This window comes from Cygnus olor, chromosome 3 (assembly GCF_009769625.2).
Source record: "Cygnus olor isolate bCygOlo1 chromosome 3, bCygOlo1.pri.v2, whole genome shotgun sequence".
Lineage (NCBI taxonomy): Eukaryota > Metazoa > Chordata > Aves > Anseriformes > Anatidae > Cygnus > Cygnus olor.
In genome coordinates this window covers 60,494,204-60,515,247 of record NC_049171.1, presented here as the reverse complement: position 1 = coordinate 60,515,247, position 21,044 = coordinate 60,494,204, and the positions used below count along the sequence as shown (strand labels likewise).

General features: G+C 40.8%; 1 long non-coding RNA gene across 1 annotated transcript; it reads right to left on the bottom strand.

Annotated features, from left to right (window-relative positions):
• Positions 1–3,188: 3,188 nt before the first annotated feature.
• LOC121067022 lies at positions 3,189–20,136 on the bottom strand. Its single transcript, XR_005818070.1, has 4 exons — positions 20,006–20,136; positions 19,746–19,892; positions 13,558–13,625; positions 3,189–8,504 (listed from the first exon to the last, which is right to left on the bottom strand). It is a non-coding gene; the product is annotated as an uncharacterized LOC121067022 (long non-coding RNA).
• Between the last annotated feature and the right edge of the window lie 908 nt (positions 20,137–21,044).

Here is a 21,044-nt window from a genome sequence, read left to right as displayed (position 1 = left end):
GATACAGCTGCCTGTTCCGTAAATCATTTTGCTGGCCTGGTTCAGCTGACCTGTTAAGAAAGAAGATTAGGGCTGGGCTCCATCTTTGCAGATGGAACCACATGCCTCTGCACCCAAGGTGGTCCTTTGGACATGCCATGTCCACAATGTGCCAGCAGAGGAGCCAGGGCCATGTCTGCAGGGGCCCAGACAGAGCAGCTGGGGTGCAGGAGCTCAGCCCCTCGGCTGTCACTCGCCGCTATCTCCCTCCAGATCACAGCAGTAGTGAATTTACCTGATGAGAGAGGCCAGGCTGTGGAGGTGACACCCAGTTGCCAAAATGGCTGCAAGGAGCCATCTCCAGCCACCTCCACTCTCCCTCACCACTGCCCCTGCACACTATCTGTCCCCACAGTACCTCCCATCCCCACACCTGCCCTGTCCCCTGAGCAGCATCCAGGAGGGAGCCTGAAAAAGCCAGACCCACGCCGGGTTTCATCCCAGTGTCCTGGGTGCACTGTGCTGCCCTCCAGACAGTGCCTGATGGCCCTCCACAGCCCTGCAGGGTGGTGAGACTGCTGATGGGCCTTTAGCTGCTGCTCATGTCCCTCACACAAATGTTTGGTTTCAATAGCTGAAATGGTTGAATGCTAGCTAAAATCATGACCAAAGACAGGGATAAACTGACAAGCTATCAAGTGATTTAATTCAGGAGGCAAAAGTGGGGCCGCAGCCACCTGGGGTAAATCACCAGGGTCCAACAAGGAACTTGTTTTCTGCTGGTGGCACTGGCATTAGCCCCACCACGCCACATGCCATGCACTCCCCAAAACAGCCCCTGACCTGGGGTCATGGTTTCGGGCTGATATTTCCATAGGGGCTTCTCTTTGCTTTACCCTGCTGCTTCTCCATCTCCATCCCACAGCTGCACCTCACCATCAGGTGTAACAGCTTGGGCACCCCACCTGCCAGCCCCGGCACTTCCCACACTGCCCACAGCCAGCACTGTTACTCACTTTTGGCAAGCTCCAGCTTTTCAGCATTGCAACATTATTAGCTGTGTCTACTGGAGAGGCTTGTGATCAGTAAAAGGAGCAGGTTTTATTATAGTTGTCTGTCCTTTCCTCATAAAAAACACTGCCTTTTCATCTTCTGGCAACACTGCTTGTCAAGCTGCTGGTCAGGAAGTGAAGAAAATGGCTATTCGTTTAGACATCAGGGAAGGTGACATGGCTGTCAAACATGCCAGCAATTCAGCGTCATGGGGAGCTGTGGGCCGGCTGCAAAGACAGAGGGAAACGTGGATGTATTGTTCCAAAAGTAATACCCCAGCAGTGAAAAGAGATTTAAATGTTAAATTGAGTTAATTTACATTGAGTTAATCACTGTAGAACTGCCACATGCACTCACCTGTCTTTGTCCTTGGTCCCAATCCTCATCTGTTGCTGCACACTGAGGATCTACACTGGGGTCAGGGATTTCCCAGACAGAAATGCAAGCATTGCAGAGCATCTGTGCAGGGTCACATCCATCTGCTGTGTTTGCGCACTTGCTCTACGTACTTGCTCTACTGTGAGTCAGACCTAAGCAGTAAATCCAACATGCCCGCATATATACAACTACTGTGCTTGCAGAGATTATCTGTGCTGCATGTGTGCACTTGCAGTGATATATAATCTGGATGATGAAAACATACAGATGTTCCTGACCAATATTCAGATATCTAGATTATAATTACATAGCTCAGAAAGCATGAAGGGACCTGGATGAAAGGATATGAGAAAAATATACTCAGTTAAAGTCTCTTTTTCCATGCCTTAGCTGTGTAGAAAGGACTTTGGAAATACAAATAGGGCCTGCAGAAATTTTCTTGGTAGAAGTCTAATCACACATTGCAATCAGACACACAGTTACTCCTGAGCAAATGCTTCATGCCTTAGCTGACATGTGGCACTGAGCTAATACAAGTTGTGCAATTACCCACCAAATGGTTATCACTGAACCGATAGCTTGTACAGTAACAGCTTTCATGGCTAATAATGGAAAACAGAATCAGAGACCCTTACATCAGCTGTGTAACTGTTTAAAATTAATTTCTACTACATTCTAGGATGGGTTATATTTACACCACAGGAACAGATAACAAACATAATTTTGTAAAAATAAAATTACTATGATTTATTACTTTGTCTAGAAAATGTGATTTACATTTTTAAAAGATTTTGAAATACATGAAGACAGAAAAACTGGATAAAAATAATAAATGTGCCTTTTTAATGGCTGCATATTGACCATCATTAATGAATAAGCTCAGAAACAAAATTGTAACCCTGGAGTGTTGGACATGAAAGTTAATTATCACTTTGCAACCTCTTAAATATGTCTGTAATGTCCAAACAATCAGGATATAGTGATCTCTATATAAGATAGCATATAGCAAATGTTCCTCTGCCATGCCTCTTCACATGCTGATCAAATGACGCTTGCTGTCCTGGAACTATATTTCATCCACATGTTCTCTCCATCCTCACCCACTCTTCCCAAGACAAACAACAGAGAGCTCTGCATGGGTGTATTAACAGTGAGAAAGTGATGACTGGTTACATGAGTCTGGACTTGCTCTGGCTCACAGCTGGCCAAACAAACCTCCCTGCATGCTGTAGCCCGCTCTTCTATTGATGAATCAGAGCAGCAATTGAAGCATTTAAAAGCCATAAACTAGTTTCTACTAGCCTGCGATTCAACCTGCTGTTTTAAGGGGGATATGTTGTAGTGGGTAAAGTAGCTTGAGCCCTTCTCCTTTCCTTAGCTCTGGCTGGTGTGTATTTACAGCTGCAGGGCTGACAAGCTTTCCCATTTCTGTTGGGACTGCACCCTGCATATATTTTCTCTTCAGCAGGCACAGAACTTGCTGGCTGATTTGAAACAGCTTTGACAACTCTCAAATATATTGTTCCTATAAAGTTCCTGCAAGGGTCACAAGAACAGACAGCTATTGGAAGGATTTATAAGTGAGGCTTAGACCTTGAGAATCTCTGGATATAATCTGCGGGAAGAAAGAGTCAGATACAAGCAATCAGTATAAAACATAAAATAAAGTTTCTTACAGGGCTCTGTCTATTGGTTGATTTAGCAGACCAATATTAGGATTTTCTGCCCCCTCTGAAGATTCCCCTACACTTTTTCCCCTTCCAACTCCCCTCCAAGTAGTGTTCAAGCAGTGTTTTATTCTTATGTCAAATTTGATTCAAATCAACAAGTAAGTTCAAAAGCTAAGGGGAAACAGGGCTACATATACAGACTGCTCACTTAGGTGTGTTTCCATTAAACAGAATGCTTAAAAAGTGAATGAAAGAACCATGCCAAAAATTCTTGTTTCACACCAAAGATTTTTTTTTCTTTTCTTGCTGCTCATAGAATAACTTCATTTGTGACAAAAGGTTTCATAAAAAGCCCATGTGTTTCTCACGGGCACTTTACGAAAGTAACCATATACCGAATATACTTTTAGTTTTCTTCTTTGGCTTGTTGTTTCTCTCTTATTCAGGTAGAAATTTCGGGTCCACCAAAGGACTAACATACAGAAGCTCTTTTTGTTGTTGTTGTTGTTGCTGCTGTTGTTTTCTTTCAGTCTCCTGATGCACTGTTGGTTCTGGTTAGGCTCCTCATACAGTGCAGAGGAGCATTGTATGCCACAGAGAGGATAAAAGAGAAGGGTAGCCAAGCTGATGGGAAACTGATAAGAATTGGGCTAAAACTCCAGTATTCCACTTCTCCTTGCAGGCAGGTATCTCAGTACTTTCACTCAGTATTCCCAGGCCTTAATTTACATTAGAAAGAACATATCAGTATACTCTTCCTTCCAATACATTCAATGGACATTGCATTTTTCTTCAAAAGATGGCGACTTCATGACTGCTGTTTGTGTTTATCTGTTTGTAAAAAGCCTTTGTATCTAGAGTGCTTAAGGGAATGTCAAAAACAAGGATTTGTCCCTGAAAATGTGGGGTTTAAATTCCCCCAAGCAAAGAAAGGGTGAATAAACCTGTGTAAACAGACCATAACTCATTTAGGCATTTTCTCCCTTTGCCAGGTACATAAAGACCTTCTTTTTCGCTAGCTATGTTTTAAAAGCTGCTGCCATTGCATTTTGAATCTAGTATGCTCAGTTTGGGAGCTTCCAAGAAAACCTGCTACATTAGGTTGTTAAAGGGAGACAAACAGAAAAAGTTTCATTTTACTGATCCTGATGTGGAAGAGAAATGAGGCAAGCTTCAAGCTGCTTGTCGCTGCCAGTCTGGGGGACTTCCATGAGGAGTTCAGGCAGTACTAGGACAGAGCAGTGGCTGGGATGGACTTTCTGGGACTTTTTTAAAAATGTTTAACTCGGGTAGTGATGTCCTTTTATTGGTCCGAGAGAATCCTTTGAATTCCTGCATGTCCCAAAGACTACAGTTATACTAAATGTTTCTATTCTTGGGAGAAAAAGCCGTGCACCGGGTGCAAAGAAGAGAGAAGTGTCTGCACCCTGAAGGCCCTGGGACAAAGGAATTCCAGACTGCAACCTGCACCTTTTGCTGAAGATAAAGTTAATACCCGTCAAGTTTATTAACAATCTATCCTAGAATAAAATGCTTTTCCAACCTCAAATCTGTCTGTTGGCATGACCCTGAGCTTGAGGGGAAGATATACAAAGCAGAACACCAATACTACGTACTGACTTCCATCAGTGGTTTGATGCCACCACTGCCCTGTTTCCAGCTGGTGGCCAATGTCTAATACTTCAGAAAGTGCTAGGTGGGTAGGGGAAGTAATCAAAATATATATAGAAGGGAGAAAGAAGGAATTCTTTCATAGCCCAAAGGCAATCATGTGAGCTCCTCAGGACTGATTGCAGCCTGTGATTTGGAGTTTCTCCCACTGAAGGACATTTATCAGCGATTGGATCTTGTCATGCCTTTATCAGTAGAAGTTTAAAAGCTCTCTACTCCCAGACATCCATCCTGTATGCTATCACTTGTACAAAATATGTAAATCACCTTGGGCTTTTTTTTTTTTTTGCCTTTTTTTTTTTTAAGTGAATAAATTACAGTCCTTTTGTCTCTGCCACTATGGTTTGCTTGGCAGCCCACAGGAGAGCTTTCTGGCTCCCCTTTGAAACGTCTGTAGTATTTCCTCAGCCTCCCTTTGGGAGTGAGGACCAGAAATGCATGCCAGCTTCTAGCAGTGGTTAACTAATGCCATACACAGAGGTAAGCTCACTTCTCCATTTCTGCTTTCTAAACAACTTTTGACAGAGCATTTCACTAAACATTTATTAAAGGTAAGAGCAATAGTGCTTCTGCAGGTAAACCTTTGCCTTCAGGGAGCAAGTCCAGGCCATTCCTCAGGAAGGCACTTGCATTTACTTACCCAGGATGCAGGAAGGTTTGGCTCAGGCCTCTTGAGCAATCTTAAGAAGTGAATTTGACCTTTCTGTGCTGCCATCTCTCTTACCTCAGCCCCATTTCTATAAGACATGTACAATACTAGTGCTGCGCTGGTCCCACCTGCTTTATCTACAGGCACATCTGCACAGACGGTAACTCTGCCTGCACTCTGACTCAGCCGAGTGAAAGCCTTCTCCAGGCTGGAAGCTGTTTGGACGTGTTACGGAAGGCTGTGCCCATGCTAATGCTTCCTGCTTCCCCACAGAGAAATTAGGCATGTCGAGTTATTGAATTTACTGTTGTGGGTCTCCTCAAGCATAAAAATTACCAGCGCTCTCCAGCATGGAGAGCTCCGGTGCCAAAGCAGTGTCAGGTCTCACATTTCTCTTGTCCAGCATCTAAGCGCGCCCTGCTTGTGCTCAGCCTCCTTTCCTCCCTCCCTCCCCAGTCCTCCCGAACAGCACGCACGAGGGTTGCATTACTGCAGACAGATCAAGATCTTAAAACCAAACAGGCTGTAACAAACCCCATGCTAGGGAAGAAAGCATTTAATTTTCCCAGGAGCTGGGAACACGCTGTCCTCATGCCGCTGCTGGGGAATGCCATCGTGACACAGCAGCATGGTCTTTTCTGGTGACATGGGGATTCCTCGGCCACACATCCTCCGGGTTGGGTGTCCCCTGCATGCCTGGCTGCCCCAAGAGCTCTCCTGAGAGCCACAGCTCCAGTGATGACAAAATTCCAAACCTCTCATATGTTGTCTATCGCCCTGCCTTTGCAAGCTTCTACCCCACAGTGAGTTTAGGGTGAAGTAGTGTGTATACGTGGTCTATAAAATTACAATTAATTACATGCTGCACTGGCAGTGTTGTGGATTCATTGCAGCTGGGTAATAAAATGATTATCTTAGGTGGGAATTGCTAAAAGTAATCAGTGTTGCTCCTAAAACCTTTGCTCTTACAAACAATAAATAACAGCAGGAACTGCAAGCCTCCTTCTTCCCGCATTACCAATAGTGGTGGAACAATGCTAATGTATGACTTTACCTTTACTAATGTTGAAATGATAGCTAAGTTTCCTGACACACCTGACTTAAAATAGCCATAGGATATTCATGAAAATCTTTCAAAGTGTGGGTATATCTGGGCACTTTAACTGCACATAAGTAGAAGTCAATGCTTCCAATGACTTGCTGTGACTTCCTTGCACCCTCGTGCTGGCTTCTGAGACTGTGACAGCATTACGGTTGGGTTATGTCTCTCCAGCAGAGGTGATCGCAATTAAAGTTGGTAAACTGGTAAACGAACACATAAACTAATAAAATTATATGGAGAAGGTTTTGGTATTGTTCCTGAATCATGGCCTAAACTAATTTATTCTTCTGCTTATCGTTTTAGTCGTTTATTTGTAAGGTTTATGCCTGAGATTTCCATGGTTAATTCCTCTGAGCAGTCAGCCACCAAGCAGTCTATGATGCTTGTTGTTGAAAATATGCGTCTAGACATAATTTAGATTAATTCACCCTAACGATGCTGTCAGTATGAATATATTACAATGCAAGTGCATAATATGCAGTTGAAATGCAAACTCCAAACAGGCTTTGCTGTGACCTGCCTTGCTGTGCCTTAACATACTGTAATTATTCTAGTAGGAAAAGTAATGGGGAGCATGTTCTTCCCTTAGTTACTAGGGGAAGCTTTTGCAGAGGTGTGTGGAGTTTAATGAAATCCAGACCATATTTATTCAAGAGCTGATCCTACAGTGTTTTCTGGTTTCCCTTTTAACAACCACTGTTCCTCTTTTATTCTTCTTTTCAAAAGGATTACTGAGAAAAAGCTGTGAATATCTTTTTGGTGCTCATCTCCATTAGGTGCTCAAGCAACAATTAAGCTGTGGCCACTGTCTTTCTGCACAGGTGATATGGTCTGAGAGACTGCTGGGCTTCCTAACCTAACCTTTTATTTGTTTATTTGTTTGTTTGTTTGTTTATTGCTACTTATAACTTGTCTCTTGATGCTTAGCTTGCAAACAGCATGCAGGAAACAATTACTTTAGAAGGCATCCCATCATGGTATATTTAAATGTAACTGAACAGAAACATTTCTAAGGTCCCTTTTTATGATACCTAGAAGAAAATTCTCTGTATAGGTTCTAAATATCTTTACTGAACCAGCTTGAACATGTCTATGAATTTCTTGCTCCTTCTACTTATTATTTAACAAAAATGAGATCACATGAGGGTAGTAGGTTTCTTTGCATCAACTTGAAGGAGAGTCAGGCCAGGCCAGGCCCTGTGTCTGTAAAAATTCTATCCTGTAAAGTCTTTTAGCGTATATTTTAACGATTTTTTGGAGCTTGTGCACAGGCTGTTCCCATCTAAAGAGAATCTAATCGGCATACAACTGGAGACTATAGTCAAACTGCCACATGTGCAAGGCACAATTATGACTGAGCAGAAGACAATTAAAGCCCTTTGTAGCGAGAGAATGGGAGTTTCTAGAAGCTGTTTCCCAAGGCAATTGGCCACATGGCAAACCATGGCCAAAGCCAAGGAACGTGGTCTCAGAAGCCTCCTTGTACCTCTTGAAAGCTGTTGCACCAGAGACTAGAAGAAAACAGATGGTAAGATAAGCCTAGTCACCTTCATCTGGGATGGAAAAACAGAGCTTCTTATAGCAAGAACTCGCTGGAAAGCAATCCTGGAAACAGGGGTCAGGGAAAGTGCTGGCTGCTCTTAGCTTCTACTGCGCTTAAGGGAATATGTTCTCTGGCAATGACTGGGGTTGCAATGAAGGGAAATGGCTGATTTATGTAGCTATTTTATACTCATAACAAAAGCAATTCTGACAGAATGTTAGCTAGTTTATCAGACTAATTGGCTGATATGGGTGTGTAAATGTGCATATATATGTAGGTATGGTTGTGTATCTATGCTGACTCTGCTGTATTTTTGCTCTGATTTGATTCTCCAGGCTCTCCCAGGAGATGTTCAGTTCTCTCCAACACCTCCTCAGTCAGTGGAAGATGTGGCTGCTTGGCATCTCTGAGGACTGATGAACTGAAGCTCCCAGCCCACTCTTGTCCATACAACATATCCTGTCATAGAGTGAAAAGAAGTTTTAATCCTTAGCTACCCACTTGGGAGACAGACAAATTTAGAATTTCAGAGTAAATGAATCTGAGGAACATAACAAGTTAGATAATAAGCTCTGGGCCACATAAGATCTCTGTGCTAGATACAGACAAATAATCTAGAATTTAGGAATCTTAGACTTTAACCAATACCCTTTAAATGTCTTTATAGAAAACATATGGTTTAAAAGGTGCGGAGGTTAAAAAAGGAACAAGTCTAGCCTCACCCAGGAGGGCTTCTCGAAAATTATCTCACTTGGAAAGAGCAAAGAAATCTGTTCCAAATTTAATCTGATGACATCGAATCACTACTGGGTTGGTTTGCAGGTATAACTCTACATAAGCACCGAATGCCAACCCTCCAGTACTGCAAACAGACCTCTCACATGCCTACATAAAACCCTGCAGGTAAAAGAGTTACTTTCCTCAGAACATTTTGTAAACCATTAATCTAGTTTATCTTTGCATGAGAGGTTAGTCTTACAAATGCTTTTCCCCTCACCTTTCCAGCAACAAACAAATCACCCTATTAACTGGCTATTAACTGGCTAGTTTCAGGTATATGAAAGACATAGGCTCAAAAGCATTACTTAATTTTGTATAATTCTCTTCAACTTTTCATTCCATGAATTTTGGTGATTATGGAACAGTACCATAACATGAGCATACAAGAAATTCTACAGGAAATCAATAAGCTATATGATTATGCATGATATTATACATAACATGAGAGCTTGGTCCAATCAGATTACCGCAGAGCCATTTGGTCATAAGTTCCTTGTTCTGTTTTGAGACATAGAGCACTATCATAGTCTAAATCCTTCAGATATCACAGTCTAAATCCTATAGATCCCTTCTGAGCAGTCTAAATCCTGTAGATCCCTTCTGAGCAATTATTTCAGGTAAACATATTTTAGCATAAAATATCATAAAAGCCTTCCTTGGTTCAAGTTGAAAAGCAATGAATTTATTGGGGAAGCTTACTAACAGGATGAGGTGCAGGGATCCATGGGGTCCAGGAAATGAGCTATAATCAACTAATGTATTTTGTAACTGTGGAAAGCTTCTCTCATCATATTCAAGTTTGCAGAGAAAGAAAAGAGATGGAAAAAAATACATTTAAATTAAAAGTGGTGGGTTTTTTAGTCACCTCTTCTTTTTAAGGTCTCAGACTGGGCAAACAGTATCAGAAGTAAAGTTTTCACTCAATTTGTTTTCCTTCACTCAGACCATTCTATAATCAAATAAAATAAAGCTTATAAACTCTGGTCCTTCTTGCAGCTATGGAATTACTGAACATTGAGCTCAAAGATATTTTTACAAGAACAAGTTTTCCAGGGCTCTTTCTGCTGCTCTCTCCTCTTACACGGCACTTGACAGAATAATGATCAAGTATTACAATAGATCAGATGGACACTCAGTCATCACTTTCCATGCCTCTTGGCATGCCAGCTCAATAGCAAAGGTGCTTGCAAGCAGCAGTTGCAGCACCCTGCATGCAGGACGGGCTTCCATGGAGTTTGTCCTGGGACACTGAAAGGGTTACAAACCACACTGCAATCTCTCCTGACTATCACAGGCAGTTAATCTCACTTAAAAAGAACACATTTTGCCTGTAGACATCACTGCCTGGCGGTGTGACCGAGCAGAACAAGAGTGGCCAGAGGGGCTTTGCTACAGCGGGCACAAGGCGGGTGGCCCAGGGAAGGGCTGCAGCACCTGACTGTCCCCACACACCTCACCGCTCCCCCCTGCAATGGAAATGAAGCCGTCCCCCCTAACTGAATGCTGGGCAAGGCGCTGTCAAAACACCCCCAGGCTTCAGTGAGATCAGGATTTCACTTGTCCTTCTCGAAGAAGAAGAATGTAGTCCACTGCAGGGAATTGAGGCTGACGTCTCCAGGTTATGCTTTAGAGCCCCCCCAACACCCTGTCTTGTGCTGAACATGAGCTGTTTACACTCTGATGCCTGCAAAATCAACCTGAGTGTTACGGAGAGATTTCTTTCCCAAGAAGGTGATTATGAAATGTTTGCTAATTCTAGGAACGGTGTTAAATTGTTCCCAAAGAATATATCAGCATAAGGGCAGAGAGAGCTATTCCCAATAAGTAACTAGGCTACTGGAGTTTGGGTTTTTTTTCTTCTTGCTGAACATCCTCCAGCAATATGAATTTACTTTAAATGTATTTATCTGGATGCATTTGAATTGATTATTGTCAGTATACTTCTATCACAGGGAATTATGGCGCATAATTATAACTCAAGCTGTGCTGCCTCACTGGATGTGGTCAGACAAGATACAGATTTCATTCCCTAAGTGTAGGAGAATGCAAGTATTTCCGTAGCAAAGCATTCATGTTTAAAAGAAAGTCTCCTTGAGTGTAAGTGTTTATAATTCCAAATTCCTTTAGAGCAAATATTTGTGTCTATAAAATTAATTTACAAAAGATGGGACAGGATGTGTGCAGAAAATAAAGGTCAAAACCATAAAAGTGAACTAAAAAGAATAAAACTAAAGTCCTTGAAGTATGGTATGCGATTGTTGTTGTGCACGTATTACAGGTATGGGCCATTTGGAAGAAATAGCTATACCTGGGTGAATGTAAACACGCAGTTCAGAAAATACATGTAGGCTGCTATTTCCATAGCTCATTATGTGTGTGTGTGTGCACATGCATAAAGGAGAGGGAGAGGGAAAACGAGGGAGAGAGTGGGAGGAAGATAGGTAGAGAGCCAGAATCCCCCCTCTTTTTCTCTTTTTTTTTTTTCCTCCCATCAAGATGATTATAGTGTCCTTAGAAAAGAGAGGGCTCTACTAAAGATTTTTACTTCAAAGAAAAGTTATCAGTGAAAACTCATCCTCTCCTTCTCTCATTAGTAGGCAGAGAAGCCTTTAATATAATTGATAATCTAGCATAGAAAAGAAGAGGAGTGTATTTCTCTGCCAAGTCAGGCAAAACATTTTACAGGCATGTGACTGAAGTGAAAGAAGAAGAAGAAGAAGCAGCAACAATTTAGAGGACTGTGAACATAGACCTACAAATACCAATGCAACTTAGGTACTTCTGACTACTTAGTCTTATACCTGTAGTATAAGACTCCTGTGGTAGTTTCATTTCTGGTATCAGTGTCTCTGTTTTCTCCACCATTTTTTATTCCTTAAATCTACATTTTAATTCCCCAGGTACACTGTGTATATGAGAGGGAAAATAACTGCTACCTGCCTGCATCTAGATGGCTCATGCCCCACGTGCTCCCAAACACCTGCACTTTGGCACACCACCTACAACTGCAGGTGTGCACTGAGGCAAATCCCACAGCTGCCCACTGCTTCTCCATACAGTCTGGGCTGAATCCATTCTGCACCCTGAGTTTGTAAGACGCCCATCCGAGTGGTTGAAAAGAAATGCTAAAAATGCTTAGCTCCCCAACCCAGTTTATACAGTCACGTCCAGCAGATCTCACTTCTACATGCTTATGAATGAATGAGTCCTATTCCAAATTAAATGAATCCATGTTGAATAAATATTATCATGGTTTTAATTATCCCATTCATTTAGGGCCAAGTCATAACCTAAAAGGTTCACTTTGTTTAATACATCACGGCCTGGAGAATGTCCACAGCCTTTTGAATCTTATCTCAGAGATTCCACTGGTCAATTTTTATTAATTTTTCCAGGTTACACTTGCTCTTTTCCTTTTGATATGCTCTGCAAATGGATTTTGTGGCAGCTTCCTTTTCAGTACTGAATATTTCACAATCCTTGGATTTAATTAGCTGCATTTCCATGTTATTACATCGAAGTAGAAGCTACTATTTAATGACAACAACAAAAATAAAAACTAAAGAAAGCTAAAAAAAAAAAAATCCTCTATTTTTTTTCTCCCCCTTAAAAGAAGACTCAGGTAGCACAAAGGGGAATTGCAGGTCCTTTTACTTCCAGAGCCAAGAGCACAAATAGGACAATGATGGTGACATAATGAGCAATTCTGTAAGCCTGGGAAACTATCATTTGGCTAGTTTGCACTACAAAAAAGTCAGCATTACTTAATGGACAAATAGGGGTTAAGAGATGCTAGGTCTGAAGCACTACTAATCTGCATCAAATGTGAAATCAGCTGTCAACTATTAAATGCCAAGTCTCCTGGCATACAGAAGTACCTGAATATGGACAGATACTTCTCCCTGTTTTTCAATATCATTCCTGTGGTTGCCAAACTATATATAAACTGTAGAAATTATATGCAGCAGAAGAAAAGAATAAGGAAGGAGAAACAGATTTACCGCCTGTAGTAACATAGCAGATGCATGGAATGAACATTTATGAAAAAAGAAATATATACATGACAGAATTTTTACAAAGCCACATGCCTTGTAAACATTCTGTCAATCCTAACCTATACTACCCCACCTTTTACAGCATTTTTGTCAGTCACCTCACAAATATAAACTACATACTTACAATTTTTATCACTTTCCCAGTTAGTACCAGAAAAGCTACCAGATGAGAACAGAAGAAACATCTGTTTTAGTCCAAATGCAAGGCTATAAGGCTAGAAAAGGCACCAAAAAAAAAAAAAAAAAAAAAAGTGAAATGGTCACAGTAAATGTTATTTAAGAAGACTTTTACTGAATATGCTTTTTTGGTTTGTATGAATATAAGCAAAAAAGCTTTATGTTTTAAATCCATTAGCAAACAAGATTTTCTTCCAGTTCAGTGTGGCACATGAGAACGCCTCAATGTGAGCAACGCTAGAAGTCAGCTTGTCCACAGGAGAGCTGTTGAGGTCTCTGCCGCTTAAATCTAGGGCTCAGAAGTAGTTGTCTCAGCACATTTGTGTATATTAATGAGCAATTGTTATTTAGTCTAAAAGAGGGAAATGATACCTCTCTTCATTCACCAGTCTTTTATTGTGGTAAATTATGGACACTTGACAGTTACCAAAATATTCCTGAAAGACTAATAAAATAAATTAAACTAAATTAAAATAACAAAATGTAAATGTAAATCAAACCTTTTCTGAAGTCATTCAGGACACATGAGAATCAGTGTATTTCAAGCCTGTGAAACTGAATAGTGGATCTGGAATAATAATAATAATAGTAAAAAAGATTATTTTTAAAATCATACCACATCAAAGTCATTTCCATTTGGAATGAATCAATTTCTGCAGAATTGCTATGCCTTATTTCACTTTTTACCTTTTGGCAACTTTTCCAAAAATGGGAGAATTTTAAAGGTATGACGCAGAGAGGCAAAAAATAAAATGCACTAACAGAGCAGAAATGAGATACAGGTGATACAAGATAAAATAAGGAAAGGAGAGCTGTTAAGTCCTTTCCTGCCCGAATAATTCAATACGACACAAGCACTGAAATGATGTGGATTTTTTTGCTTGCAGCCAAAAACCCCTCAGAGAAGGTAACCATATCCCACAGCTGTCAAAAGCCCAAGCAGATCAAAGACAGAGAGACCTGTGGGAGAGGGTGAGAATCTTTTTCCAGCTGGAATGGCACCCAGGTTACAGGGTACTCACTGTCCCTTCTCCTTGACATGCCTGACTCCTCCTCTGTCACAGAAGCGCTGTCACCTGGAGCACTGCTTGCTGGGCAATGGCATGGGGAGGCTGTGCTGGAGCACAGGTGATAGTTGGCATTGGTTCAGCAAGCACTGTGGAGACAGTGAGCAGTGGAGTGTGTCTGCATCTTGTTTTGTCTTTGCTGCTCACAGGGCAGTCACTCACACTGAGCTCCCTTATTTGCTCTTACTTACAAATGTGACCTTCTCAGGGTTCAGCTCATAATTGCTCACATTGGATTTCCATAAAACTGGGCAATGATCAAGACTTCTTTTTTCATGTAGCTCCAGGGGGAGTGTGTAAAATTGACATTGAAGCTAAGTACACTAGATTAAGAGAAAGAGCAGTGCGTAATAAGTCCCAAGTCACCCAGTTGTAACATCAGAAGAACAGACTGAGAACAAGAAATCTTTCCTGAACTCAGCAGTGCTTTATGGCTCAATATTTATCATCACAAAATGGTATTTCATGCATAATGACAGGAAGTAGCTAAACATTAGAATATTTCACCCAAGCACATATGGAATTTTGATTCTATGAAGCATAACACAGCATAACATAACTGTTCTGGATGAAGTCTGAGCAGTTGATGATATTTTCTGCCATTGTTTTTGTGATCATTATGGCTCCTGCTCACCCTTATGTCTGGATCTGTATCAGGTGGCAAAGTGTCTTTGGATTACGAGACTGATCTGGCCCTCTTTGACTCAAATTTTGGATGCATGTTCCTAAGGTTGGTGAGATAGGTTTAACCATTAATTAAGAACACCTTGTATTCTAGATAATCGTTTAGCATTAACCTGAGATATACCAAACCTTCTTAACCCTTGACGTTGTAGCTCGGAGGAGACAGTACTAAGCAAAGGCCAGAACTACACATACCAAAATTCAGGGGTAGAAGGTGGACGGCAACTTCCAGTCAGAACCCTCTCTGCTTGCAAATCTCTCAGATGGACAGCCTCGCATACCGATGTACAGATGTGTATGCTAAGCCTCTAACAGCTCCCATGCAGCTACATGTGTGAAATCATTTTCTTATGTCTAACATGACATCAAGGCCATGACAAAAAATTGTGTGAAAGAGACATCTGTCCTGAATACAGCTTAAGTGTACGGGTGCAAAAATCTCTTCTCCCACTACAGCAAGCTGGCTGGCTAGAGGTGGACCTTGGTACTTATTGCTCACTGTAAGGCCACAAAGCTGAAGATACCTTACCTTTGGATTCAGTTATTAATGTGTTACTGCTGACTGAGCTGCTAAATTATTACCTTTTAAAACTCTGCCCCAGAGATGCCAAGTATAGCTGCATATTCACCTTGCACTCAGTTGCACCCCACTAAGATAAGTGTCAATGTATTTTTGTTTTGTCTTTTCCTGAATTCCTACCTAGTGGGACAGGGAGTATTAAAACCGGCAGTTGTGGAGAGGTGGAAGACATTAGAACATTTTTGGCCACAGACTGGATGCTTGTAAACTGAAGAAGCTGTGCTGGTGCCTCTTTCCAGGAAACAGTATACTCAAAGTGTCAGCCATTTTAGATGGAGCTGTTCCTTTTCTGAGACATTCAGTTAAGAATACAGTGCACTAGGAATCCAAACGGTATTCAGGACAGTCCTGAAACCCTTTACAGTCCATCAGAAAAATGTCCCAGCTAAAGAACAAGGTGGTTGTTCTTCTAAGGACAGATTGGGCAATGATTTGTTTGAAGAGAGATAGCATTTCTCTTGTTCAGGAATGACTTGCGGGGAGATTTGGAAGGTTACTTAGTGAGTGCAAGTATACTAGCTTAAATGCTACATAGCTCTAATTCAAGTCTGCCGAGATCCTGCAGAAAACTCAATCAGATTTGAATATTTTCTGACTAAGTCTTAGGCTTAATCCACTATGGATGAAAGAAATTGAAACCTCGGCCAAAGTAAGAGCTAGGTCAATGAAGTTAATTGTAGCCAATGGTAGGATCTTTCAGTGAGTGATAAAGCAGCACTGGAAACTCTTTGTTCTTGGTAGGGTGAACAGCTGATGATTTTAAGTCTTTGTTCCTTTATTTGTTAGATATCTGAGAGGGTCAGAGTCTGCCCTAAGAGCACTCTCATGCAGTACTGTGTCCTCTCAGTCATCCTGCTGAGTCTTACTTCATCCTGTGAGTCTTACTTCATTAATAAATGGCAGATATGTATCAGTATGCTAATGATTCCTGGCTCTGCATGTCCATCTTCTCTGACCCTTGCCACACAGTGGCATCAGTGATATGGTGTCTGCACAGATTTGGTGCCTGCCCCATGACCAGTAACTGGCTAAGCCCTCCACTAGATAAAACAAGAGGGAAATGTTCTGGAGTTGATGGGAGAACTGGCAACAGTTGCCCTGTGCTGCTGGTCTGGGGGCACCAGCCTTTTCCATTTAGTGTCTGGTCTTGCACTGCCTGTACATACAAGGAGGACCTTTCTGTCTGCTGCTGTTGAAAAGGATGCAAGACCTTCTTGCAGTCACATTGGATACATCTGCATGGGATCCAGGGCAATTGCTTTGTCTGCAGTTTGAATAAAACAAAACCTGAGAAGCCAGGGCCTCAAGCTCAAAGCTGTTACATCTCAGCATCTACCGGCCCACAACCGTGAATGCACTTGTGTTTTGCCTCAACACACAGTGCAGGTGTTGCCTCATTCACCAAAAGCCTTAGTCGCTTTGGGAACAGGCTGTTATCGTGCTTACAACAAAAACCTGCCACCTAATCCCCTGGGAAATTGAAGCTGATACAGCAGATAGCTGCCTTTGACTCAGAAGTCTTGGTAGAGGTGTTTGACTCTTAGGTTTGTTTGATGATAAAGATGATAAAGGGTAAAGGTTAAGGATTTGCTTTTATCATGTAGTCCCTGCACTGATTTCAAAGCTGTTACTGGAAAAGACGTGTTCTCCTTGGCCACGACAACAACATAGTATTAACTAAAGATAAACAAGTTAGCAGGGAGTAGTTAAGAACCTACCTCCATGGATATTATTTAAAAAATTCTGTTTGAACATGCCCAAGCCCAAATTTGCTACCCTCCTAAATACGGTGTGAATTTTAACATTCCTCTTGGCATTTGGGTGGATGCAGTACAAAAAAGTAATGTATTAAGCATTTTTATGTAGGGAACTCAGTCAGTTAGTTGTGGTTTTGAATTGATTTACTTATCATCAAGGAATTGCATTTAAAAAAAAAATCATGGAAGCAAATATATAACAGAAAATGAGAGGATTTGCACATGAAATGCACACTGATGGTTCAACTGTCTATCACTGGATGATAATGAAAGCCCCCAAATCATACAACAGCTATTTATAAAATGTGATAGGGTCACTAACAGAAAAAAAAAGAGTGCAAAACGTTAAACATTAGAAACTTATATCTATCTGAAAAGACACAGTGAAAAATATACCCCAAAATGAACAATTTGCAATTTTGCATAGGTTTCACAATACTGACATTGTCTTATGACTGCTAACTAAATCCAGCAGTACGGTATGCTGAGATATTCAAATGCTGACATTTGTATAAGAGCTGAATGCAAAGCAGTTTTCTGATCTACAGGAATTTTTGAGATTTCAAAGCTGACTGAGGACAAAGAAAAAAATGAAATTCTGTGTGATGTCACAATAATAATTTAAAAATTGTTGCTGCAATCCAAATATTTTTTTCCTGATGATTTATTTAAACCTTTTTCATGGTGTATTAATAAAAATTGCTCAAGAGAAAAAAAAAATGAATTTTATGTCACAGAAAACTTTTTCTTTAAAGAATCAGAAAGAGTTATTTTGACAATTTGGAATTTAAATTATCCCAAGACTTACTAAAATCAACCCTTTTCTGTGAATAGTTTCAGTTCTGACATATGGAATTCTGTAATGAAAAGTGCTTTTACTGAAAATGCTTTAATTAGTTTTACCTTTCTTTCTTTTGATGGCTTTCATGGTAGTGTCTAGCTTATGACATTCTAACATAATAAGAATTCCCTTTAGATTCCTAAAGAATTATCTGAATAATTTTCCATATGTTAATTTGGTTTATGATAGATTACAATAAATTTGTCAATTATATTTTTTCCAGTATCTTCAGACATCTCTGTATTTTTGCTCAAGAATACAATTTGACATAATCAATTATGGGATGTGCCTCAGCACTAATGTTAATTGTTAATGGATATTTTTGACGTTATCTGAACCAATAAATTTATTATAACTGATCAAAGGAGTTTTTTAGCCTACCTCAAACTGTATGACATACCAAGACACTCATGCAGATGTTTCTACTATAAATTCAGACTTTATGATGCATAATTATTGGAATTTCATGGAGGAAAAATATAAGGTTTTTAAAAAACCTGCACAGAAGAAGTTAAAAATGCAAAATGTAAGAAAGAAGTTCAAAGACAGATTTTTGGTTGCACTGGACTCCCAGCATTGGGAGTTTCAGAAGATGGCATATCTTATGTAGGAATAAACAGACTTTTAGAAGTACTGGTTTCTCCAGCTGACAACACTGAGATCTAAAATACTGACACAACATTTTCAGTGCTGTGCTCAAATATACAGAAGTGAATGCCTGTGTCACATGGGAGACTTGTAACATGAGCAGTGAAACATATCTTCCACAGGCTACCTAGCCATTAATATTTATGGAATGTAAGTAGAGGAAAAGCTTCTAAATTATCCAGGTTAAAATGGTTCCATATTTTCATGTCAATGTAGTAGTTTTTCTATGCAGAAGTGTGTCACACATAAAAATTCATTAGTAATGCTAGCTAGATGCTAAAGAGTATTACTACCACTGCCTACAACTGTTACTCAGAAAAATGCAAGTCTTGTTGTGGAATAGTGGTTAATATGGAAAGGCTGAAGTCATCTGGAAAAACAGCTTTGTTTGGGGGTGTTAATTTTCTCATATCTTGGAAATCTGTTTCATTTCACAAAAGTACACACAGAAAGTGGCCTGACACATTTTACTCACACTTTTAGACTGCAGAGGGTTGATGTTGAGGAAATTAAATGTTTCTCACTTCAGTGATGTGAATATTCACCTCACAGTTCAATCCCGGTATCGATGACATGCAAACAACACCTTCGGTCTCAGCAGCAAGTATCCCAGATTTGGGCCGAAATTACACGGTGTTGTCAGTACCTTCATGCCCAAATCTGTTGACATTAATTACAGGTGTTCCTTCACCATGCTATGTGCAGCTACCCTAGGGTTTCTATGGAACTAGGAGTGTAGAGTTTCTCCCCTCTCGCACCACCTGAAAACTAAAGTCTTCCTTTGTACTAGGAGGGGACACTGAAAAAGTTAGAGAAGGAAGCACAGCTGGTAAACTTCCAGTTATTACTATGATATATGATTCTATAAAACTCTCAGGTGTGTAGATACTGGACATAGAAATCCAAGAAAATGAGATTCCAGCTACAAAGGGTTCAGAGTCCTAAATCACTGTCTCATCCATGCAAACAGACAGGAGAAATCTCAACAACTGTAACATGCAAAGTTACATCGATAACCACATTGTCAGTTGATCTTCATGGATGAGTGTGAAGCAAAACACATTACAGGAGGGAGAAAGTCACGAGGAATATGATTTATGCATTTAATTACCTTAGGAACCAGTTAATAAAGGTCTTTCCAATGATGTCTTTCCATTCCAGGTGTTCAGTGCAGACATGTTCACACTTTGTAGGCAATTACTAGATAAGCTCTAGAAGGAAGCAGCAGAAACACCTTCTGCAAGGGAATAGTGGCTTTCTGTAAAAACAGAAGTATTAGAGGACACATCAAGTGCAGAAGTCTGCAGCACAAAGTAAAAAGCATGAGCTGATATTTCCCCTGGGACTCTGCACAGAACACTCAGGACTTACCAGGCTCTCCATAACACTGCATTTCTGTTTGCTCTTCCACCTAAAGGAGTGTTTCTGTTGGATTTGTCTGGATTTTGAGAATCAGACAATATGAATCACAATTCTGGGAAGGCCTAAAGAGATTTGATTGCACAATGCTAGTCAAGGAATTTAAAAAGAAAAACTACTGCAGACATGGACACAGTCTGAAAACGCAGCAGAGGCCTCTGAAAATGGAGACATTTTTCTGCCAGAACAATTATGGTGTAATCAAAGTTTCATTATAAATGAAACTGCAATTCCCACATCGCACATATGAAACAATTAGTGACTTTAATTTGCTTTGCTATAAATGGAGGTTTGCAATAGCTGTGTTTCCTGTGAAGATAGAGTCAGGTAATTCAGTCATAATGATACCTGATCTTTTTTCAAATTGCCTGTACCTAAATATTTTCTGATGCAAGCTTCTTTTGTCTTTAAGCCACCAAAAGCATTGTCATCTAGATAGCCAATTTATCTCACTGAGAAATGGTCATGTGGACCCCACTGCTACTCAGCCCAGGTCTTCCGAGCAGATAAAGACTGGCTGAAAGACCTTGAGATACAGGGCAAAAAACAGCCAGCATTGCCACTCATTTTGCCCTTTTGCAGGGCTAACTGATGATTTGGACTAGCAGAGTGTGCGTGTCAGTGTTGCTTACACTGTGCCTTGGAGAAATACCACTTGGAAACACTCATACACAGACAGCTCATACCTTGGGTCTGACTGCAACGGGAGTCAGCGAAGATACAAGTTTGGGAGACAAGCAACTGGGTAGATCTTGGCTCTGTCTCCCACACACGGCAGCCACTGTAACTGACCCGCATGTGGGCTGTTGCAATTTTTAGATGTTATGAGTTAATGTTAATAGGCTATTACCCCATGTCCCCCTCCCCAACCATCTGAAGGAGCAAATGAGTAATTGTGACTCATCTGATCCCTCTGAGGGATCAGGTTTCTTGGGAATATTTCTAAGTTGGTGCTGGTCCCATCGGAGTCTTTTCCTCACCTCTGTGCCAA